Source organism: Anser brachyrhynchus (assembly GCF_964034855.1).
Source record: "Anser brachyrhynchus genome assembly, chromosome: 6".
In the NCBI taxonomy this organism is placed as follows: Eukaryota; Metazoa; Chordata; class Aves; order Anseriformes; family Anatidae; genus Anser; species Anser brachyrhynchus.
In genome coordinates, this window is record NC_137700.1 from 9,205,062 (window position 1) to 9,230,822 (window position 25,761).

A 25,761-nucleotide genomic window follows, 5' to 3' on the forward strand; every position below is an offset into this window, starting at 1 on the left:
GATCTGGCCCTCGTTTTATAAACGCCTACTTTTGTAGATGAAAATAATTGATGTGAATGCTAAGTAGCTATTTTTATGTAAAGCATTTTCTACTGTGATATTTTTACTCTGTATTTGATAGTGTACTTAAAATCTGGCAGTGATCCTAAGAAATAATTTCTTATTTAATCTATACCTTCCTTTTGATTTTCTGGGAATAATTTATTTGGAATTGCAATATGCTATATAAATTCGTCATTGTTTTTACAGACTCCGAGTGTAGTGAGCAAATGATTTCTAATCAAGATTTCTAGGGTACTGCTCATAATTAAGTTTAGTATTGTGTATAATTCACTATACTACATTTTCCAGTGACAGCCACGTAAATTAGGTATCATCACAAGAGTTCTGGAGATTTATATTGTTATAAGGATACACTGTAGCCTTTTCCTATAAACTAAAGTGTATATTCCTGGCATGTAGAAATCCTGTAAAAACCTGGGTTTTGTCATCCAACGTTTTTACATTGATATGTATCTGCTCTGTAGTTTGCAGACATGTTTTATGGCTCTTTGGTACTCAGTGGTGCTTTTCCCACCAATTGTGCTTTGGCTAACGCTGAGTAAATAGACACAAATTGGAAGAATTTGTGTCTTATAAAACTAAGCATTAATTATTTTGATTAATACATCTTAATATTATTCTTCTGTAGAACTGTACGCACAAGTACAGGATGTACTCTGATGGTAAGTCTCTTACTGTGGAATAACATTCATTCCCAAACATTCATTCCCAAACTGTCCTTTGCATCTTCTGGCATTTGATTTTCAGTGGTATGATTTCTGACTTTTTTTTTTAAATATTCATACTTCTGAAATACAAATTAGTTTTTTTTTTCCTAATGAATCATTATCATGTGCTATCATCAAAGGTTATTCACTGAAAACTTGAGAAAAAGGCAATGAAAAATAATTTTGGTTGTTAATGGAAATGTATTTTTAGTCTTAAACAGCTTCCCTGAGCAATAATTATAGTTATGCCTCTTGGGTGTTTTTGGACTTTTAAATTTACATCCAACAGTTCTTTTTCATTTAGTAGTTAATCTTTTACAGAACACTGCAAGTTCGTACTTCAGCCTATCATTAAGAGAGTCACAAGAGTATATTCATCTGTCTTTCCTTTTAAAATACGGTTGTGTTTTTTTTCTGTTACTAAGAGATGGCTGTGTCAGTACTGTATATGAGCTGAAGTATTTCCATTATTGTGCTGTTCAGTTCTGAGTGTCCAAATCTCTTGTAGATTTGAAAAGCATAAATTCAATCATTTCATTTAATTTGTGGGGATTAGCAGCAAGATATTTAGGTACCCTTGTAGAAACCAATTTCTGTTAGCAGTAATACAATTTCTGTAGAAAAGTAGAAGTATAAAGGATATATTAATTTAGGGTTTAGAAGCTAATGTAAGCTATGTTATTACGTAATAAATAAAGACTGAATTAGTAAAGCAATATTTCACTACTGAAATAGATGTTAAAAGATGAGTTTTTTTTTCCACCTCCAGTATTTTCATGTACAGTTGATACTCACATGCTTGCATAAACCATTGAGATATAAATCCTCCCCTCTCTACTGGAAGAGAGTTCATTTTGAAAAGGGATTGATGTGTGCCTTTTCATCCAACTTCCAGCAAAACCTTGCCTGCATGTTTTAAGGCCCTTGTGACTAAGGCTCTGGTCCTCTAATTACAAGTAGAAATAGGCCAGCAACACTAATTTAGGTGTCTCAACCTGTTTACTTTAAGTATGCAGTTTATTCACAGTTTATGAAATGGTTAAAATTAATCCTGTGTGTGGTTACTGAGAAAAGAAGCAGGCAACAAATGTCAATAAATCTAGATCTGTTTGAAGCAAACGTCACTAAATCTTAGTCTTGACTGCTCTCTGGTAGTGTCAAGAGCTGCTCCGTAAGATGAATTTGAGGGGAGGATGAAAAAGGTACCATATTAAACCACAGCACTGATAAGTTTAGTTAAGAGGCAGAAGATGTGTCCTTGCAGTGACATTCAGTGGCCGATATTTGTTTCCCTTTAAATAATATGCTGTACATCTATGAGAATGATGGCTTGGTGTTTGTGACATTGCATCTTCACCAAGGTTACTGGCTCCAGGACAGGCAGTCTCTCCTTTCTCTCTCACACCCTGTCAATAAATATCCACTTGTCTGAGGAAGTGAGATACAGATTTTACAGCTGACACCAGAGCATCTTCATTTCCAGAAGCAATGAGTTTCAACACATGTGAAAGTGAAGTAGGAAAAAAAAAAAAAATTAAAGGGATATATCTTTCAAGTCTTTGTCATAAGAAAGCACTTGCCCCTTCCAGACAAAAAAGAAAAATCCAAGGTTTGGCAATAGTATAAAATTTAGTCTCTCAGTTAAACCGGGTTAAAAATGTCTATTGTAATAATAATGTATTAAACTCATGCCAAATAATTTTTTTGTGTCTTAAAAACAAATAAATATATTCACCTTTCCAGATGTATGTTTTAATATATATTTGCACTTTAAAAGGGAAACATAATTTAAGAGCATAAACTGTGGTTTTGTTCCATTATTTCAGCTTCTTATTTCACAATAAGAAATTCTCATTCACTGTTCTTTTTCACCATGCTATGCAACTTTCCTAGCTCTCAGCTAAAAAGAAGGAAGGAGATAAATATGTACTAAAGTATGTATGGATAGTAAACTGAGGATATATAACACAGATATTTCTACAAAAATGGAGCTTTTGAGTGAAATGTTATGTAGCAAAATTAACAAAGCTCACTCAATGTCTTCAGTTTTCTTCTAATCTGTAGCCTATTTTTCCCCTGAAAAAAACAACAACAAAAAACACAATTCTGTGGGAATAATTTATTCATCTACCATTTATTTAATCTCTAATTCTCATTTCTGTCTTCTTGACATCTGTGTATAAAAACATTCTCTCGTATTCTTTTTTTTTTGATTTTTGATTTTTGAAAACTTAAATGTGTTAATCAAGTGTAACAAGTCTGAATTCCTGTTAGCTGGTACCATGTTGCCCATCTGATCTCTCTTGCTCTCCCTCCTCTTTTCCCCTACTCCTACTCCCCCACATGCCCCCTGAACTGCAGCTGAGCACTGATTATGGACCAAGTCCCAGTTTCTTGCCATTAATAGTACCAGCACAAGAGGTAGGATTAACGTTTTTCAACTGCTTTCAATGTGCTGTTTGCATCAATCCAATAGCCAGCACCTGTTCGTTCTTCCAGGAGGCTATGGCTAGCCATTACAATGGCAGAGATGTCGACTACATCCACAGTACTTTTTCAGCTTGGGAGCAGCTTTCCTGGCAGGCTGTTCCTGCACTTCCACTAGGGGCTGAGGAGGTTCACTTGGGTATGTTGTGGAGATGTGCTTCTGTGAGCAGGGCTAAGGAAAGCTGTCCTTCTCAGTATCGTTTTCAGAGCCTGGCTTGGGATTTTCTGCTTTGCATCAGATTCAGGGTACGTGTATTGACACACAGTGTGTGGTAGTGGCTTGCTGAAATATCTTAATCTCCAAAAAGAAGCCTTTGAAATATCCCGGCTGATAAACATACATTGCATATTACTCGTTGTTATTCAGAAATGTGGATCAATTGAGAGCTGGTGTTTCCGGTGAGAACTGTGTCCTGGAAACATAGAACCTGTGCAGGATGGTACTGTGCTATGGCAGGAATGTCTCTGAGATACAGGCTTGTATTTCCTGCTGTAATAACAGGCTTGTATTTCCTGTATATCTCAGATCAAAATATAAATATATGATAAAGGTTTCCTTAAGTATTTCAAGTGCACAGATAGCATGTGCAAACGTGATGTATTGTGGGAATCTAAGTTCCACTGTTTACACAGCATGTGCTTGGAGAAAAGTTTCTTCTAAATATGAGGAATTGTTCAGATTTGGCACTTTTGACAAAAATTTAGCTTGCTAATAAATTATCTCATGGAAATTGTCTACAGGGTTTTCAGTTACTAAGCAAACTATTTTCAACCATTTAAAATACGGCTTTAGAAATTCTATTGTTTTTAATCTTAAATTATAATAAAGGAGCTGTGGTTGTATGTTTGGTTGCAAGAAAACCTGGAAGTCATTCATTTCCTCCTAAGGTTTCTAGGGAGTGTAAGTTGTCTTTTGCTTCCCTATTTCTTGATGAGAAGCTGTCAAAGATGGTTATTTCCTTTCTTCCTTCTGCCTCTTTTAAATCAGAGAGATGAAGGCTGTTTGCAAGCCTTCTGGATGAGGCTTATGAAATGGATGTGGGATTGGTAGGTGTCAGTCCAGTTACATGCAATAAGGTTTACCATGTGTTGGAGCTGCTGACATGCAGCTCTACTTCTAAGAATATTAGGTTATGGGCTAGTCTTATTCCTGTAGGATGTTGAACAGGTGAAGATACTAAAGGTGAGTGGATCTTGTCGTCAGTGCTCAGCTCAGGCTTGCCATGTTGTTTTTGGATTGGATTGCTAACTTGTGTGCATCTTCAATGTTTGTATCCACATCAAATTATATGATTGTTCTCCTAGAAGCTGTGACTTAGTAGTCTTCTCTCCAATGCTCAAACAGGAAAAGATAGAAGCTGAATGAAACATCAGAATTAAATGAATACAACTGTGGCAGTTGATAATTTGCCTTTTTTTTTTAATCTAAGTATGGTTCTAGCATGGTGCTGCCATATTAAAAGCTATAGGTGTGTAAAATTTCTTTCAAAATATTTAGCAAAAGAGGTTAATTCAGTTATTAGGAAATTTACAGTATTTTTGATCAGGTTCACTGAACTGTAGATTAGGACTGTAAATTAATTGGGCTATCAATCCATTTCTTTCAATTTTGTGTTACTACTTGTTTTTTGGTCTTGTGGTAAGCAAGTACTGGTGAAAAGCCTAATTAGAACCTTTCTACAGCTTTACTGAAAACTCCGGTGTGAGTGAACTTTTAAGGAATTTATATTCTTTCTGAACTTTTCCAAATTGTAAGATTCTGAGAATTAATTTGTAATGGACAGAAGAAAAGAATCTTATGCCTGAAAGCAGAAAACAATGAGGTGCTCTTGTTGAATGATGGAGGATTAAGGGTATGATGCTCTTTAGTTTTTTAAAATAGGAAGAGGAAAAATAAAAACTCCTAAAAAAAAAATAATCTAGGAAACCCATATGTGAATAGAATAAAAATAGAATGGAAGGAGATACCAAAGAAATTCCCAAATCATTATGCACCAGGTAACCATATGACCTGTGCACACTGCAAGAATAAGTAGTTCCGTGTTTTTGTTCTCTCAGGGATCCTATGGATTACTTATGAATTCCCAGGAAGAAATCTAGATGCCCTCTTTGTTTAAAAGTTACATTTCAACCTGTGTAGAAAATCATATGATGGTCTTATATGCATTTGATTTCTGGTGTCAAAGTATCATTTGCTGATCTTTCATTAAAAAAAAAAAGTATATATTTTTTCTAATTAGTTTCATTTAATACTGCAGCTTTGAGAAGGGTGATGAGTTCTGCCTTAGATGTCAGCAAAGAGAATTGTTACTTTACAGGGTCAGATTTTATTCTTCTGTTACACCATTGTAATCCTAACCGTAGGTTCTTCAGAAGTGCACACTGAGCTAAGTTAGGGCAAAATGCAGCTCTCAGTGACTGCCACTGGTGTGGTGTAATGTGCTCTGGTGTGTTAAGGTGAATATTTTTTATTTTCAAAAACATTTGCACAATATGACTATTGACTCTCCAGACCAGGAGTTAACAATTCTGGAGGCTACTACTCAGGCTGTGGTGAAAATAATTCTTACTTTCAAGAATTCTTTTACAGACATGTTCGGGTTTGTTGAAAATGTTTCTCACTAATTTATTAATGTATACTTTCTTTTGACAGACAAAGGGAAAGGGAGGAAAGTCTCCTGTTGAATTGTGCATTTTTTAATTTTGACAAATGGTGAATTTTCACAGTGGTTCCCAGGGAGTTGTGTTCAGTTACCACTCGCAGTAAGATGTAGTGCTCCCTCCCTGGGCGCCACTTTGCCTCCCTGATCCAACTAGGGCCCTTGATTACTCACCTGTTTATGGGTGCAAAACGAAATACGTAATTGGGAAAAGAAATGTGATGCGATAATGGTTGCCATATTTCTTGAAACAGATATAAAGTATTACCTGGGTCTTTAACCAGCTTTCTCTTCACTGAAGTTTTTTTCTAAGTGTGATTATCAGGAGATATAACAATGCCACAGGAACAAAATATACCTTATGTTTACACTATAACTGAATTATTCTTGCTAATTATAGTAAGTATTTTTAGTCATTGATATATGCAGCCACTAAAACACAGCATTTATCAGCTGAGTGTTTTTTTTTCCTCCTTAGTTTTGATGTTGCCAGTGTATATTTAATCTCAATTTATTTCTACTAGTCATTGTTATATAAAACCTAATGCATGGAAACACAATATTTATCCCAGCAGCTGTTAAAAATCTGTGGATATGGATTAATGTCAGCTTTTAAATGTGTAGTGCTTTAGTTAATTCCATCCAAGGACAGATGATATCATCCACTAGGAAGGAATATATTAAAAGCTGTCAGCCAGAAGGTAGTAAAAGTAGGTGATATGTTATAAGGAGGACTAAAAGGTCATTCAAAGAAGAGATATTGCTAATAAGTCAATTAAAATTTTCAAGCTGACATTTTATAAATTTCTGTATAAGCCCTAAAATGTTTTCAAAGCTAGCAAAATTCACTTCCAAGCTTGGAAAACTAGGGGTCGTGCAGAACCTCCACAATTCCTTCAGGAAATGAGCAAAATAGGAGCTGACTTGTTCCGGTTAAGCCATCAAGCACTTCAGCCTTGTGAAGGCCAGCTGTTTGGCCAGGTTGGTGTTGTCTGGACCGGATTCATAAGAGTGCTATAAGCATTGTGCGTGTATCACATTGCAAATACACTTCAACAGGTGCCTTCTCCATTGTCCTGAAGTCCTTTCCAAGGCTCATCTGCATTATGTGCAAGTGATTAATTCTGTATAGGTAGATAGGGATTGTGTACAAATATGCTTGCTTAGATTTCATTAGATGTGAGAGCAAATTATTTTAAATTTAATGTCCAACTAGTAGGCAGTCATTGTATAATGTGCATTGTGGAAATTTATTCTGGATGTGTTTCGATACTATCTAATTGTGGGGTGCAAAGGCTCAAGATTAAATGCAGGTGGAGGTGGGGACACGGTCTGTGTTGCAGAACTAAGCCCTCACTTTCAACTTGTGTTATTTTTCCCTCATTCTAAGTTTGATAAAAATAACTAAAACATGAAAAAAGGGAGTCTCAGTCCCACTAAAGATCTTGGTATGTCTCACTGTGTGCGTCAGTGGAAAAGGAACGTGCTTGAGTACATTTCAATACCAGGCTTAATATTAAGAAAATCTGGCACTAAGCTTATTTACATTTTGTTTTCAAGGGCAAAGAAGGAAATATATGTAATGAATATATTTAATGAAAAAAAGCAATTTCTTGTACTTAACGTTATTTAAATCCCAAGGAAGGTATATAGTAAATACCAAACAGACATTTTGATTTAGTATTTTGTTTATGGACGAGTTTAAAAAAAAATAATCACAACCCCATACTTTATAGCTTTTAGTATATAGAATAAAATATTTTTTCCATACTGTTAAAATAATTTCTGCACATTTGTTGCTGTGAGCTCTGTAGCCATGTCGTGACTGAAGGACACTGTATTTGCTTGAATTTGAACGTAGGGTTTAAACCATACAGAAAGTGTTCTGTCAGTTAGTGCCTTAGGCGTGGGATCTCGGAGTTACCAGCTGAAATGTAGCTGGCTGCTTTTGACAAGTTTTTTTTGTTTTGTTTTGTTTTAATGCACAAGTTCAAGTTTGTGAGGGGTGGAGTGAGAGGCAGTTTGGGATTTTCATTTACTTATTTATTTTTAAATATATTTCTGATGTGATCATTGAGAATCAAGATACTTTACTATTAGGATACATTTTTTCTCAGTTAATCTGAGATCTAGACTATCAGCATCATTCTTGATAATGTGGAGATTCTTCTTATTGATTCTTTTTACTTATCAGTCAGGAAAGTATCAACGAAGTGTTTCAGTGATGAATGATCAGGCAGTAGTAGTCAGATTCCAGTTTCATGTGTGAAATAAATGTTTTCTTGTTTTGCAAACTTTGCCTGATAAGATTTTATTTTTTTGACCTTCATACAGAAGGTCTGTTGTCTTCGGATATTCTAATTTTTTAAAAATCTATCTAGCTTATTAACAGAAGATACTTAGTATGGCTTTATGTTTAAATCTGCATATTTATCTAGAAAAGGTGGCTGCAGCAATTTCACTCTAGATTCATACTATTAATTACCTAATTCAGTTTAGCAATGCGAAAAAGAAAGTGATTGAATCAAACCTCCGGAAAATATGTGGAAGCTCTACTGCAAAGTCTTAAATGCATCATCAATTTTACTTTAAAAACAAAAGAAAACAAAAACAGGGGCATTGTTTAAGAATTTGATAATACACTTTGTAACACATACAATATATACTGTTATTTGAAAGATATGTTTATGTGCCTGTGATTCTCTGCATGCACACTCTATGTGCATATCTATAACAAAAATATTATATCATGTCTGTATTCACTAATCTAACATGATTAGGTTGGCCCTGCTTGTTTCACTTGACAGGCAGGCAGTGACATCAATCAAAATTTCTGCCATTCATGTTGCTTTTCACCGTGCCAGTGAGAGTCCTGACAGGTTTCTTTCCAGCAGGATAGCAGTAATGTCAGGATTTTGGTTTTTGCAGTGTGGGAGGATATTCATCTGTATGGATCATTTCTGTATTTAAAATGTCTTCACTTAAGCTTGTGTCTAAATGGCATAATATTGTACATTAACAAGAACACCTGAGTATCTCTTAATCTCAAATGTTTTATGTTCTAACCCAAAGGGTAATTTGTTTCAAGATTGGGCAAGTATTTTTTTTACATGTGACTAGAATGCATCATGTTGAAAATCTTTTTGTTTTTCCAAATAGTATTTGGATTTTTTGTGATTTTTTTTTTGAAAAGGAATGAAATATTAAGAAAATAATGTGTTGAAGTTTTGTTACTTTCCTGAAAAGTTGTGGTTTAAAACAAAAATTTTACTTTCCATTGTTCCCTATTTTGTATTCATTCTGAAATTACTGCAAAATAATAAATCTGCTATGATTATCAAATCCAAGGAAACCAAAACAAGAATTCATCTTTGTTAGGTAATCTGTTGTCCTGAAACCATTCCAGATACCCCAAATACTCCAGTGTGGAGCCTAGTTGTGCTCCATATAGGTATGCAAATTTTCTTCTGTCCTTTCCTAGAGCTGCAAATTAGAGTAAACTTTCCATCTGCTGTGCTTGAAAGCATTTCTATAGAGCTGAAATTGTGCATCTTTCTTCTGAAAGATGTGCAGAATGCCAGGGAGAGAAATTCCCAGGAAATTCAGTGCATTGTACAAACAATTGACACAGCAGCCTGATGAAGGACAAAATAAGGAACCCAGATGGAGCTGTAGTTACACTGGTACAGTACATCTGTGGCTTCAGCCTGCGGTTTCCATAGTTCAGTTGCACAGTTGTGTTCCCTTACTTCTTGAGGTAGAAGCAAGGTGGGAGGAGGAAAAGGAAAGAAATTGAAACCTAGAGACAAAAATGTAGCTGAAGTCTCTGATTTCCTGTCAAATTCCTGTTTCCATTACGCAGCCTCTGCAGATCCTCAGCTTCTACAGCTAAGAGCCTGGCGTGGCTGAGAGATGGTTATGCTCCCAGACAGGTGGTCTTTCATGTGCATGTGACTGAAGTTTGGTTGTGAAAATGCTTTCTGCTTTTATATCATCTCCTTAGAACCATGGACACTTTTCTAATTCTAGTCTCTTCTTCTATTCGTGCCTGTGTGGGGCAAAGACCTCAGAAGTTTGAGACTTCAGGGTGCATTCTGGCAAAATGCTAGTCGTTAGGTTTGAAAGTAGATAAAGGTGGCAGATTTTATAATTTGGTTTGTCACTGATTTGATTAATTTTATGTATCTCATACTCTTCCAATTCTTTTGAAACTCTATTCTTAGGCAATTATTGACAATTGATACTTCCAGTAGAAATACTAGTTTTTCTCTAGAGAAACTCCTAGTGTGCTAAATGCAACTTTGGTTGCTAGAAAACATCTAACGTATTTTGCAAGGCTTTTAGAAGAGGTGGAAAAATATTTGTATAGTTCATATAGTATATATTATGTATTATATAGTACTATATCACCTCAGTTTATCTCAAGGAATTGAATTGCTTAACAGAGTTGTATCCAAAGTTAAACCATGGATGACAGATGGCACCAAGATATTTAATAGATACCTTCTGATGCATATGAATGCATTGTGCCTTTAACAAGCATTTTGGTTCTGCAGATTAATGAGCTAAGATTTTTTTTTTTTTTGGATGGTGCATTTGATAGATAGTTGCTTTATGTTTGATTTTCTGTCCTATCTCACTTAATCCAAAATGCTACTTAGAAAAAGCATCTAGTCTTTATTGGTGGTTTTTAGAATTTTTGTATGCCCTACCCATGGGATGCATTTTTACACAGATTGAAGAAAGCTCAAGTAGAGTTTACTTCAGATACTTCATTTCTGGAGCTTGTAAATATAGTGAATAAATGTTGATAATGTTTCTGTTACCAAGAAAAAACGTTAGGCTGTTGTAATGGGTACAGTAATGTCAGTAATGGGTACAATGCTGTAACTGAAATATCTCCTTTTTAAGTGCCAAATCCATCCTGTGCAGTACTAAAGGCTGAGGGAGGTGCCAAATGGTACTTCTGTCAGCCATGTAAAAGGTGAATGAGGCACTCCAGAATGGGATCCTAAACAGCTGGAAAAGTGAAGAGGACATGGTTGTATGGCTACCCTGTATTTGATCTAATCAAAATAATGTTCTGCAGGTGCATATATCCTAAATGAAACTTTGTAATTTAATCCAAACCTGTCCATATGTGTTCTTTACTTAAAACAAAACAAAACTAACAAAAACAACAAAAGAAAAACACAGCTAAACTCTCTCTCTCTATTTCATGGGTAGGATACTTTTTTCTTTTCAGCTAAGAATTATGAGGTGCCACTAAAAAAGTTTACATATTATTTGTGTTAAAATAGCATATGTTTGTCATAGTTTGCTTTGTTGTTTCCTTTGTGGTATTTGGTTTAAAAGTCCCATATAAATCTGTTTCCTATCTGAACTGTGTAAGTGGAAGCCCCAACTGAAGATGTGAATTGACACATGAAAATAGCAAGTTTCTCATCAAGCAGAGTGATTTGCCCAAATTTAAACATGAAATCAATAATATAATAGTACCTAATGGTCTGTATTTCTGGCCGCCTACATCAATCAGTAGTTGTGTTCCAAATAGTGTACCATTTCTGTAAATCAGTGCAGGTCTTAGTTATCGACATAGTGATGACATCTACACGTAACATAAGAAAAAAAAAATCAGTCTCAGCACAAACCAGTTGAATCCTCCTTAAATCAAGCAAAATTTGGGATGAATTAAGTGATGAAAACAACTGTTGTTTTCCTGGGAATGATTCGTAAAAGCTGTCTCCAGAGCTGGTTCGCCTAATCTGCTGTGTTACCTTTTTGCATGTTTTGATACGTTGAGTCATTCCAATTCTTACAATGATGGAAAGATTATTTTTTATAGAAGAAGCAAACTTAATTGTAGCAGCATTTAAGTGTGCTCTAAGTGTTGTAATGAATTCTGATTCATACATTGGTTATGTAATGGTCTTGCAAAACCACTGAAAAATGCCCCCTTTCACCACACAAACACAAAAATATATATATATATTTATTGTTTCTTATTTTTTTATTTTCCTTTTTCCCCCGTAATAGAATCATAAATAAGCTTGACTACTCTGGATTCTATTACTATGTAAAAGCTATTTTAAAACATCTAACCATCTGCTTAATGGCTGGTAATATGTTTCTAATGGTCACTCTTGATAAGATACTTTCAATTTGCTACGGTAATAGTAATCAAACAGCCAAGTGCATTCTACAGCGATGTGACTGAGATTGTTCACCAGTTTCCTATCAGCAAAGGGTTGTTATGGTCTTTCAGAGAAAAAGAACAGCAGCTTGGGAAGTTTTCTGTTTAAACAGCATCTTTTCCTGTGTGAGACATACGGATCTGAAATGTGAACTTTTCAGATGGTTTTCATTTTTTTTCAGTATTTATGGGTCCAGGTGGTTGTAACAGGTCAGTTTAATTAATAATTGTCCTTTTTTCCTGGATGATATATACTGAATTGCTGTCATCTAGGGCCTTGCATTCTTTGTGTGATCCTGGCAGCTGGTGACGGCTCTGCAAATTATGAGTTTCTTGGCTTAAAACAGACTAAATTGCAGACAAAACAAGCTATCAGCTGAGTAAATACTGCACCTCTGTTTGGCTTCAGTGAGAAGAAGGAGATTAGCGTGAGTACTTAGTGTTCATAATTACTAGTAAGAGGCAAATAGTAGGCTCAGGCTGACTGGAGATTGTTCCGTTATATCCAATTAACACCCACTTGATTATTGTTAATTACTTGTGTTGGATGACAGAGGAGTAAAGATGTCATACTTCAAACATACAAATACCATCTGGGTCATCAATATGCTGACACTGATAATATTGTGCTCTAGTCTCAAATGCTGCTAGGTATTTTCTCTACAGAATTTTTAGACTTGACTGTATTTATTACTTCTAAAAATTTTCCTTAAATACACTGCTTAAATAAAGATTTTTTTTCTAAACAAACAAAAAAACAACCAAGCAAACAAAAAAGCTGTATATTTTTAAGTTTCAGGATTAAAAAAAATAATAATCTCTGAATACAAGACTACTTTTGAGAATAATTTTTTGCAAAGTCTTTATTATGAGGTACCTGACTGAAGCTGAGACTCACATATTCATGGTGGACGTGGGTAGAAGATAACGTGTTTGTTCTTGCAGTGTCAGAGTTGGGATTTTCAAGTTTGATATGTTGGGATACACAACTTCTTTGAATTTACTCAGAGATTCCAACATGAAAGGTTCAAATACAGTGATGTGTATAAATATTATGGCTGCTTTTCTTGGATACTGGTAATGCATTGTGATAAATGACTGAAACTAATACCACAAAAAGGTGAGTTCCCCAAGCGCAATGAGTTAATGAAGACCTTTCTCATTTTACATTGTAATATATATTTAAACAGTAAAGGAACAGGCATTAGAAAGTCTATTGAAATAAGGAATTCCTAAGTATATTTAAAGATTTAAACAGGGAATTGAATATCTTGACTAGTCATTTGGAATCTATAATGTTCAAATAGTCTCCTTTTAAAGGGCATTCACAGCATTAAAAATCACCTTCCAAATACTGTAAATATATATATTTTATAATGAACAGATATCAGTGAAATGGAATATTGTCATAGGATAATAGGTTCTGGCTGATGAATGCTGAAGCAGAGCCAAAATGCTCAGTTTTAAGGTACGAGACATTGATCCCGTGACAATCTTTTATTACAATTTACTTTTATTTCTATTATGCCACCTGGCCGATGTGGATACCATCGCTTTGTCTGAATGGGATACTTAGAATCAGCATGTAGAAATCTGTACCTATCTAGGAGTTTCTTATTATATTGCGCTGCTACTCAGAGCATCACAAAAACAACGGTTGTCAGACTCACTTCCTACTTTTGCAAAATAATTTATTCTGCTGAAGATGAAGAAATATGTTATCAATGTTGGGTCTAAAATGATGGAGAATGATTCAGCATACCTCCAATACGCAGCATTTAAATATGCTATCCAGCCTTGTAATGTAGCAGAAGTAGATAGGACAGCACATTTCTGTATTTGTTCTTCCGTAGCAGTGCTGTACTAACCTTTGTGATCTTTCTTTTGTGTTTTTTTTTTTTTCTTTTTTGGTTTAGTTTTTTGTAATATGTCAGTGACAGTCATTCCTTTAAGTATACAATAGTTGAATAGTCGGACAAATCTCACTGCTAGGTTTTCCTTACTGTAAACTGTGTGACTCAAAAGTCTTTAGTGGCCCTTGGTTTTCTCTTGTGTTTACGCAGTGCCCAACAGAGGCTGTTCCTGACTCTTGGTTGTACTGGTGTCTAAGATGACTTATGTGATAATTTGATTGCTCATTTCAGAGCTTGGGTAGAAACAAACCATGTTGATCTATATTCCTGAATAGGAATTGGCTGAATTTACAGACAAGAAATGTAATGTCAAAGCCTCCCAAAATTCACGGTTTCTAACAGTACAAAGCATGATGAATTAGGTAGTCCATCCTGTTATTTTGAGGTATTCTTTAAGGGAGTGCTTAGGAAGTTTTACTTGATTTAACTTAGATGTAAGTAATATTCGCAATTCAAAGCAGTGGTTTAGAACTTGACTGAATGTCCTTTTTGTGAAGTAATTATTCTGATTTCCTTCCTAAATGTTATTTTATACACTATGTTTAATAGCCTCTTTTTCTTTGATATGGTAGAATAGTGACAGTGTCTTCTATCACTTAGGGACAGAATAGTCTCTGATACATTCACAGCTTATCATTCAGGCATTAGAGCAATTTTTTTGTTCTGCACTTGTTCACAACTAATATATTAGAACAAACTGTGCAGACTTTTAAACTAGATTTTTATTTTTATTTTTTATTTTTTGCTTTACTGTCTTCTACATGCCTTATTTAGGTGGCAGGATGCAACATATTCTTGTGTCTCTTTGGATGATGATGTGTACATTGCCTGTACAGGGATATCATGAATGTGGTGAATAACTAAAGTCATTCCTGTGTATATGATTATCGTTGCAGGGCAATATAGGATATTTTGCACATTAAAGGATGTTTCAGAACCCTGACGTGATCAATATAACTAGAAAGTCATGTTCCTCCCCCCCCCCGAAGCTTTAACTACTCATATATTTTTTATATTATAAATAGTTTTCAAATGCTTAGCCATTCTGTTTTTGTTTATTTGCATTCCTTTACATACCACACTGAAGAGGCACATAACTTCATATAGTTGTCTTAGAAACATCCACATAGTGATTTGGAGCTTCCTGAGCCTGGCTACAAGAGCAAACTTCCTTACACTTCAAGCTTTACTGGCAGCATCTTACCTGTGCATGGTGCATGTACCAGCTGGGGGAGCCCCCGCCAGAGGCAGACTTCTTTGTTCACGCTCTGTTTCTACACTGATGTGGCCAAAGGCTGAGGATGGAGAGCAAATTAATGATTGTAAGAACTGTGAGCAGAGAAGAAGCTTTATCTCTATTGGAAAATCCCTTGTCCCACCATTAGAGACAGAAACTGAAAAAGTTCTCTTTGCTTCTGTGTTCAAAGATCAGGAAAACGCTGTGTGAGTCTTACATTGTAAGCAGAACATCTTGAATGCAGCTCTGAAGTACCAAAATAATACTTGTTTTATGTTAAGTAAAAATATTAATACTTTAATATGAATAATATGAAAAGTTTTTATTCGTATGCATTCAGTACCACATGCATTACTCAGTTTATTTTGAGCAATGGCTATATTAGGGTTTACTCATGTGAGGGAAGACGACACAAGTGTAACATTGTCACATCTTTCATCATTATTACTTCTTCCTTAAATGATATGATTTGTGACAAATGTGAACGTTAATTACAGTTAACAAAGCAATATAACATGAAATGTTCATATTTTAAAAAGCATCCAGTCAGTGAGATTACATCTTATACCAAGCTTTAAGTCAAAGTTCAGAAGTCAGAAATCAAATACCATCAGTTATCAAATTATGTTAATGGTTCTAATGAAAGCTTCTGGTATTTTGCTCAACACTGTGTTCACTGTGTTGCTATTATGGTAACTAATAGGACAAGAAAACCCAATGGCCATGAAAAAATTAAAACTGACTGCTAGAGTTTTTCTTTTTTTTTTTTTTTTGAAATTGACAATCTGTTTAGTCACCCAGAGTTTTCATGTGGTACACTCAGCTTTTCCATCAAGCCTCAGAAGTGCAGACTATATAGTTTAATCATTTTAGCACTCTATGCTTTCTCCTCCCCAAAAACCACTTTCACATAGTAAATTTGTTGCAAACTGACAAAGCAAAGAAAATTAAAGGCTGATTTTTTTCACATATTTTTTTTTACATGACTTTCTGCAGCATTTACTAGATACTTTAGGCTGGAATCTGTGTATTGTTTACAGCACTGAATGATTAATCATAACTTCTGTTAAAGCAATTTTACTTGGTAATTAGACCATTAATGAATTATAACTGAGGAGAACCAGTACAGGTAGCTTGCATGGATGTGATTGGAAGTCTTCTCACTAAGCTCAATGAAATCCAAGTTTGAATCAAAGAATGCCAAACTTAAAACTTTTCTTTTTAATACAAAATAGATCAGCAGAAAATTGGTGCATTTTGAAGACAGTGTTTAAAGAGCAGATGTTCAATGTACTTCAGTATTCTTTTATTTTAAGTTATTGCTAACAGAAATTATTTGGGACATCAGACCTATGTTTATTGTCCATGAAATATAATTTGGGGCATACACAAAATCCTATTTCTAGTTAATTTAGTGCTAGGGAGTGTAGTGCTGTTTTGAGATGTTGAGCAGACATTTCCAAATATCACTGTCATTGTGCTGTGGTACTACTTAAAGCTGTAAAAAAAAACATGGAAAGATACCCATTTTTGACATCGCTTACATCCAACATTTGTAGTTCACGCTGAAATTTTGTCTTGGAAACAGTTGAGAAAATGCCTACATCTCAACTAGTGGTGTTCAGTTATAGGCAATGCCTATAGAAGAAGCTAAAAAAGAATTGAAATTTTTATTTTCAAAACTGTTCCTGTAGGTTCCTTGTTGCTGTGTTAAACAAACAAGAAGAAGGTGTGAGTATCTCAACATATTTGAAAAATGGAGTAAATTGTACCTGCAGTAGTGATGTTCAAAATTTCTGTACAGATGGGAGCTCTAGCCAGTACAGCTTGACCCATGGGAAAGATCATAGACCAATTAATTCTTTGTCCAAGATCTAGGCTCTACCTTTTAGGGCAGCTCTTTTCATTAGGTACTTCAACTGGTTTTTAATATATAGAAGATGCAAAGTGATGACCAATTATCAACAAATAAATGGTGTTAAAATTGAAGAGAAAATGGTATTTGATCTACTGAGAGGGAAAGCTATGTAAAAAAGATCACCAGAGTAACTTAGGAAGGACAATTGTTTTTACTCTTTCTACAGAGTAGCACAGCCAGTTGTACTTAGCATGGTGATTACATGTGTAGATCAAGTATGGCTAGTCTCAGTGTTTGTGATTTGAAATTGTTGATTGGCAGATTTGTTTGCTGTACATTAATTGAAGGGTTGAATGCTGCAGTAGAGAAATTCAAATAACTTTGTATTAGTTCCATATTAATATGGGTCACTGTTAGCTGAAAGTTTCCAGTTTCCTAAGAGATTTGAAGGATTAATTTTATTAAAATAGGATTCCTTTTTAAAAATTTTTTGATAGCTTTAATGGATTAAGTCTTAATTTCTTTGACTAAGTAACTCTTGAAATTGCAAGGACTAGATTGCAGGGATTTCCTTTTACCTGTAGAAGTTTCTCTGCATCTTGTGTAAAACCTCTGGATAACGTTGATGGAGTTGCACTTAGTGAATACAGAAAACAACCCTTTGCTCACCCCCTTCATATTTAAGTATTGTGAAAGGACAGCGTGCTCTTTTGACACCTCTCTCTCTCCTCCAGGATTACATCATTTTTAATTAGAAGGGATGCAATAAATATTTTTAAAACAAGGGCAGGAGGAGTCCATTGGCAAAAAGGAGAGAAAAGGAGACAAAGTATATTTTCTTTGTCTAATATCAGGAGTGAGTAAATTATGTTTGACTTATTTTATTTCTGTAGACAGACACAGGTGATTTTGAGATTAGAAATGGGAATCTCTTAATTTTGATTTTGGACGCTGAAATATGCATGGCCCCTGAAAATGTGATCAGTATAGAAAACCTATACAGAAACCTTTTTGTGTTTGCGGTGTAGAGGTTTAAGGTTTTGATCCCTCTTTCTGATGATAATCTGACTATGAATTTACTTTTTGCAATCAAGAATGGTATTCTTGTATTGGCTGATCAGTACAGATGGTCAAAGGTGCAGTAATTAACAAGAGCCTTAAAGTTGATGCATAAAGTTCGCCATACATGAAATAAGGGGAACAAAGATGAGGAAGAGAAGAAAAAAGTAACACCTTCTCCTTTCAAAACGTAATAAAAATGGTAGCTGAAGACACTAATGGTGAAGTGTGCTGCTGTATTGTTCAATACCATCCCTGAAGCCTCAGCTGAACTTTCTGAAATTCTGTGTCAAAACAAACATGAGGCCAGTCCTGATGCACACACTTTGATGTCAAGGGTACAACACCCTGAATTTTGGTACGAACACAGTGTAAGCAAAGCTGTGTTCATAATCTTTGTTGATTATGTTAGTTTTTGGGGGCAGTTTGTCTCCTAAAATCCATTGCAAAACTTCAGTCAAAAACTGTAAAGGAATCTTCAGGTTCATTACATATTTTGTTTGTTTGTTTCTCAAGTATTTAATAAATGTAGGGAGATATGTGCCTATCTGAGTACAAAAATATACCAAATTTATTTTATCCACTGTTTACTCAAACAGCTACTGATAAATAATACTTTCACATTTTCGTTGTGTTTTATTTCTGCCACACCAGGGGCTCAAAAAATGAATGTGTCAGTAAAGGATTTGACAGTGTGTTACGACAGTCATCAATCCAGCAAGCCCTGTAGCCATAAATAAGCTTCATACAGTGCCATACTAAAGAGGACAGTTTTTCTTCTGCAGGACATTGAAAATGTCACGGCAAGGGAATTGTTTGTCCCTGTCGCCACGACAACGCCACCAGCACTTATCATTAACTTTCACACCAAGATTTTAATCAGCGGTCTTTGTGGCATAAGACTGAGTCAACATCAGCCCAAATTTTCGAAGCCGTTATTCTAATTATGACGAGAAGCTATAGATTGATGAGCTTAGTTTTCTGCAAGGACTGGTGGCAGTTAATTCCTGTGACCTGTGTGCCTCCAGTAGTCTCTTTTTGAGATGGAGTCTTGAAAGTTCGATTATTAGTGACAGGTTGTAAGTGAGAAGAAGCTTATCTCTCCAGAGAGTGTTGATAACTTGAGACAAGGTTTAACTAGGAAGTAGTGAGACAGTAGTAGATGGCAAAAAAAAAAAAAAAAAAAAGTGCCTATCTCTGGCAAGCACACTGTAATGAGAAAATACAGACAGCCACAATTTCACATGTTGTAAATTCTGGTAGCCTTCAGCTGTAAATTCTGGTGGAGCCTGTTTCACTCAGCTATCTGATAATGTGTGAAAATATTTGTCCTGCCGCTTCTCCTGCATGAACACACCATGCTTTTCAGCAAAAGCATTAAACATTCAGAGCCTTGGTATATGCAGTTCCATCAGGTTTATAAGTCCCTGAAAAATGAGACGAAATATGACATCTTGTTATTTAAAAAAAAAAAAAAAAAAGGTACTTACTGCATCATTTTCATGTGTATTGAGACTGCCCAAACCAGTATTATCAGTGCTGTTAATATTGTTTATGTGCAAACAGTGTGCTCAGAGCTGTACAAGTCAAACAAGAGAACGTGTCCTTGCTCTGAGGGGCTTGTAATCTAAGTAGACAGACAATGCAAAATGCACTAGGAAAACCCAGAGGAGAATTATGTCCAAGTTTATTTCATTTATTTGTTCTTGGTGATGGGTAGGCAATGTTATTTTTGCTGACTAGAATCTGTGTTTGTGGAAGGAGTGATGTCAGAAAGGTGAGGGCTCAACACGTAGATCATATGGGAGCAAAAGTGTACAAATGGTTTGCAGAAGGATTTATTAGTGGAGGGAAAAAATTGTCAGGTGAGTTGAGCATCAGTACTCTTCTTTCCATGAGAATAAATGGGGAGACAGAGGCAGAGAGCCACTGAAGATCAGACAGGTAGTGGTAGAGTCACAATCATACCTCAATATTTAGGCAACCCTAACCAGAGGTGGATACTACTTTACTGATAATTGCATTTTGTCTCTGATTTCTGTTAGGTATTAAGTAACTTAGGTGGTAGATAACTATTTCTGCGAGACGCCTGACACCCTGCTTTTTTCTGTTATTTACTTTGCATTTATCAAATCATTTTTGGGAAATGAATGTACAGGAATGAAATTCTGCCAAGCTGTGTGAGAGAGTTTTTCTTTCAAGTGGTCTGGAGACACTTTGTTTATTTCTAGGACCTCTAGATCTCTCTCAGTCAATAAGGCCATTGCAGGTAGGTTGATTCTTAAATGTATTCCAAAAATCATGAACATAGCCAGGTAGTATAGTGCCCAGGATAACAGGCTGAACAGTGAAGAAAAAATAGAGTAGAGGTTTATAGGTGGCTTGAGGAAAAAGCAAGGACAGCAAGAAGCACTCAGATATATTCACCATAGTTAAATGTAGTAATGGAAATTGTCTGTTCTCTCCCTGATTCTGGTGCTCATTAAACCAGAGATGTTACTGCTGAGTGCTGTAAATATGAAAGCCGTTGATTCTGCTTGCTGTGGGAATTAATAAACTATTTCAACTGAATTTTGGAAGCTGTTTCCTACTGGAGAAGGGTTTCAGTTTCTTTTACCTTTTTTTTTCTTATTTTTTCCTCTGTTATTTCATTGCTATGGTTAGGAAGCTAATGGAAAAAGACACTGGTACTCACCAGTATGCACAGTCTCATGCCTTGAAGGTTCAGCAAATTGCACCACAAAGACTGTCCTTTTGAATAAGGATTTTGAAAGATCCATCTGCTTTTGAAAAATAAATAGTGTTAGCAAACTAAATGACATCAGCTTTTAAAATTTTGAGTACAGAGTACAGAATACTTTCTCTAATCTGCTGTTTTTGTCTGTCTTGAGCTTTCAATGCCACTGCTGTATTGAAAGCATTGAAGTTTTCATCCTGGCCAGATAGAAAATTGCAGTGGGAGTAGGACAGTGTGGGTGCCGTCTGGGGCTTGCCTCTGCGAGGGTGGTGCCTGGCCGCTCCTGCTGGCCTAACTGCTGGCGAAGGTGAGGTACTTTGAAGGGAGGCATGTTTTCACCTAGTGTGGTAGAACCTCCTTCAGCAAACATACCATCATGCTGTCCTGACCATGTCTATACCACAGGTTTCAATGGCGTGGCTGTCATATTTTCTTTTCTCCCACTCTTCCATCTCAGCTGTGTTAACAAAACTTTGCAACTGTTTTCAATGAATGCAGCTTCTTGTGTGTCTGTACTTCGAATTCACTGCTGAAAGACCCAGTTTTCTCAGTGGCTTATTTTTTTTTTTTTTCGTTTAGAGATGGATAGAAACTGAATTAATATTATGGTAAAACAAATGGAAAAATTTAATGGGGCAAGTGAATATTAGGAGGTGGGGAAATCCCTTTCCTGAGGCTACCAGTATGTATTGGAAACAAGTACAAGGAGATGAGCATAAATGAACGAATACATAAATAAGGTTAAACTAGATAAGATACCCTTTTGTCAAGAAGCAGTAGTTTGTATGGTGACAGCTCTAGCCCACAACGACAGATCAAAAAACTGTAAGTCTGATTGGCCATAGCAACTTTGAATTTTGGAAAAATTATTGCCTCTTTTGCATTAACCCAATCCTGATTTACAGTGACCATGTAGACATTGCTACAGCCTGGTTTTCTTCTAGCTGCATGTGCTATTCAAAGGATGAGTTTGAAATTCAATGTTGTGCAAATGCGGTGGGTTTCTATACTGCTGTAAGTTTTTTGGCCCCCGATTTTAATCTATTGAAAGTTGTTGTAACCAGTGGAGCTATTCAGCAGTGTTTTGTTTTTTTTTTTAAATGCCTGTCTGTCCTTGTTAATTAGAAGTGTACATATTGGGAAATTAACTATGAAATACTAAAAATGATAAATTATTTCTTATTTGAAAGTATAAATTAAAGGTTTAGTGTATATAAAATTTGTCATGTTTAATTGCAAGTTCAATTAAAATTCAGGATAATGATGATTTATACAGGTTTCTGTGTAATTTGATATTCATTAGCTTAGCCAGACACATGCTGATATTAGCTCGTTAATTATGTTTCCTTTTGTTGAAAGCAGCCTTGTGAAAGCAATCTGCTCAAAGTTTTTAAACTCATTCTGCTAAATGAATATTTGGCAGCTGTTCATGTTATTGAGATGGTCACTGTGGCTTCACTTCACTCATATAGCATCAATCATACCCACCATATGACAAACAAGGGTTTCTCGTTACAAACCCATTTATGAAGGTTATGGTTGACATTAAAGAGCTATTGCATGGCAGTATGATATTGCTTTACAGTAACTTTAGAGTTAGCTATGGCTAGAAGTAGCCTCTCCCCCACAACGGATACAGATTAGAAAGGGAGGAGGAAAGGAAGCAGTCTGAAATGTAATTCAGCCAGTATTTGAAGTGCTTTCACATCTTTGGAATGAGGAAGGCAAGTTACTCAATGCTGTAAAAGTTGTGAGACATTCATATATAAAAAGCAACATGTGTAGCCTTCTGTGGTGTTAGTGTCATGCTCTTCAGGTGTTTTTTAACACTCTGCGAAGTGGAACTGACCTGAATAATTTTAGAGAGAGATGCCAGAGAGAGCTGCATCCCAACTGGCCGTAATTTCCTGAGGAGGGAGGCCAGCCCCTGGGGAGGAACTGGCCCAGTTCTGGAGGCCTCCAGCCTTTGCATTAAGTAATTTCACAGAGGTGCCAAGGCTGTGGGGGGTTGAGCAGCTTAACATTTCAAGATCACTAGAGATTTTTATCTGAAAATATTTGAGGTAAGTGCATATACTGCTTAATGAAAAGACAAGTTTAGCTTTCAAGGATTGATGGCATGAAGTTATAATACTTTTGTTTCTACTAAGAAGAAAATGCGACAAATGTACTGAGGGCTGTGGCACTCAAAAGGAGTAATTGTTTCTCTTGGTGTTTGCTATAGGAGTATATATGTACCTTTCTTTCAGAGTGCTGTCTAGCCTTTCTTCTTTTCGTTAGTGTCATGGACCTGCTCAGTTTCTGCTTCTCAGATCAGGGAAGGGGTGACAGCTGCCTAAATCAACAGATATTCTTCCCATCCCCCAAACCTTTTTGTGAAGTGCTATCCATGAACTCACTTTATTCTAAGATGAGTTTTAGAGTGATTCCTCTTAATAACCCAATTCCTGGCTCTACACAGCACCACCGCAAAACCAAACCATGTGTCTGACAGCAATGTCCAAACACTGCTTGAACTCTGTTAGGCTCAGTGCTGTGACCACTTCCCTGAGGATCCTGTCCCAGTGCCTGACCATCCTCTCAGTGAAGAACCTTTCCCTAACACCCAGCCTGACCCTCCCCTGTCCCAGCTCCATGCCGTTCCCTCGGGTCCTGTTGCTGTCCCCAGAGAGCAGAGCTCAGCGCCTGCCCCTCCGCTCCCCTCGTGAGGGAGCTGCAGGCCGCCATGAGGCCTCCCCTCAGTCTCCTCCTCTCTGGGTGGAACAAACCCAGGGTGCTCAGCCGCTCCTCATACGTCTTGCCCTCTAGACCCTTCACCATACTTGTAGCCCTCCTTTGGATGCTCTCTAATAGTTTTATGTCCTTTTTATATTGTGGTACCCAAAAGCACTTGATCCAGCGCTTGGTCTCATCAAACTTCCCCTCTAAAAGGGCATTTTATTTTATTAAGTCCACTGGAAAATTTACTTGTTATTCTGCCTTTGCTTAGACCAAGACATGAATACGCAGTGGCTTTATGTTGCGTTGGTGGTGGGTAAATCACCCTTATTTGTCGGCTGAAGGAGCTTCTCTCATCTGTGGTTATTTTTCTTACAACAGCTCAGCTTGGTTAGCATAAAAGTTATTCTTACATCTGTCCGTTAGCACTACACCACTATACAAGAAAGCTAGTAAAGTCTTTTTGACAAGACACTTCATCATTATGGGTTCTCTTGGAGGTATAGTTTCTGAGGTTACAGAGCCAGTTGTGTTTCTGTAGGCAATATGCTGGTAGCTACTGTAGGTTTCAAAGAAGAGCTTCAATGTGAGAAGCACATGTGATAGAACAGGTTTGCAAATCAGGAAATTGAAATGATTTCAAAACCTTTAAACGAGGTAAAAATTTTGCAGAGATGATAGGAATTTCTTAAGGTTCTTTTCCTGACCCTGCCAAGTGCCTGCCTTCAGTTTGTTTGTTCAGTTCAGTTTTTTCTTGAGATATGAAACAGCTGCTTTGAAAATGAAAGTAATTTGTTTTCTGTAATTGCCCCATATTCTTTTGACTGGATTGAAGATTGTTTCAGGGCTTCAATTTGATAAAGAATTAAGTATGTCTGGAGCTTGGACCCACTCAACTGATAGGAGAAACTTAGATGCATGCAGCAGTTTTGAGGGTTGCTGGTTTTTAGGTGTGCACATAGTGCATTTTCTCCTGTTCAACTATAGGAGTACATGCTTTATTTCAAATTTTATATAATAAAAATATGATTAAAATGATAAATATTTTTTCTTTGTTATTTCACTGTGGAAAAAAAGCTGTTAGGGCTCTGTTATGAATTGCTGCATGCAGTTCCTCTAAATCCCATATCCTTTATGAGGAAGGAATAGTTGCGTGCATTTGATTTGTATGTCCATCCTTTATTGATTCTCAAATGCCCACGAGGAAACAAGAAGATGTAATTCTAAGTAAGCATGGGGACCAGATCTGTTGGTTCTACCTGCCATTTTCAACATAGCTCTTTTGAGTAGAATCACACTTAAATGTCTGTTTGACAGCATTTTGATGAGACAAGACAAAACAATTTCCCAATCAAGTAGTGTGCAATATTTTAGGAAATGTTTTGGAACAAGTTTTGAATTCTTTTTCTTCTTCTAATTTAAATCGAATTTGCTTTGTAGAAAAAGGGGATAATTCTCTGGATTTTGGCATTGTTTTTCCTGGTGTTTCAGAAGTTTAATTTGAAGTTGGGCCAGTGTGGGGAAATTTTATTTTATTTTTTTCCAAAGAAATAACAATTAGCAGTTAGAATTCTTAATATACATATATATATATATATTAAATATTTTCCAGTGGCTTGTAAAGCCAGGTGTTTTTTAATATTGTTGTATGTTTTTGTGTGTCTGTGTATTGTATTTAAGTGAATTAATTTCAATTCTACTATAGAATAATACTGTTACAAATTATGCAGTAGTCTGGCTATATTATTTGCCGCTTTTTTGATTCTCAAGATTTTATTAATTTTAACATAAACCAAAAGGAAGTATCCCACTGATTGTAAGTGACAGCAACATTTTTATAGAAGCACCTGAAAAAGCACTGAAGGTCTTTACGAAAACTTTTCATCCTCAGGTGCAAAACGGTGCCAGTAACTGCTTGTTGAGCAAACCTTTGTCAGCTTTTTGTCGCAATACATTGTTGGGTAATAGTTTTAAAATTATTTATGGAATGGAATCCCAGCTGTACTGAAAATACCATCATTTAATATGTTGTCTGTGATTCTCATTAGCTCTTTTTGCCTAAGGGTTATGAAGAGAACAAAGGTTTGGCTGTATGTCTAAGACTGAGCACTACATAAAATTTTTGTATG

General features: G+C 35.9%; 2 protein-coding genes across 11 annotated transcripts in view; both read left to right on the top strand.

Moving 5' to 3' along the window:
* LRMDA (leucine rich melanocyte differentiation associated) overlaps positions 1–25,761 on the top strand; it is a 668,732-nt gene that overhangs the window by 252,446 nt on the left and 390,525 nt on the right.
* Positions 1–25,761, top strand: part of LOC308197317 (uncharacterized protein) — a 296,269-nt gene that overhangs the window by 204,697 nt on the left and 65,811 nt on the right. Inside the window, exon 1 of one of the 10 annotated variants that reach the window (XR_013952811.1) lies at positions 3,392–3,503. The exons of the other annotated variants lie outside the window; for them this stretch is intronic. The gene's annotated coding sequence lies outside the window, so the exon portion shown is untranslated. Of the gene's footprint in view, positions 1–3,391; positions 3,504–25,761 lie in introns of those variants that run through there. 10 annotated transcript variants of the gene reach the window in all.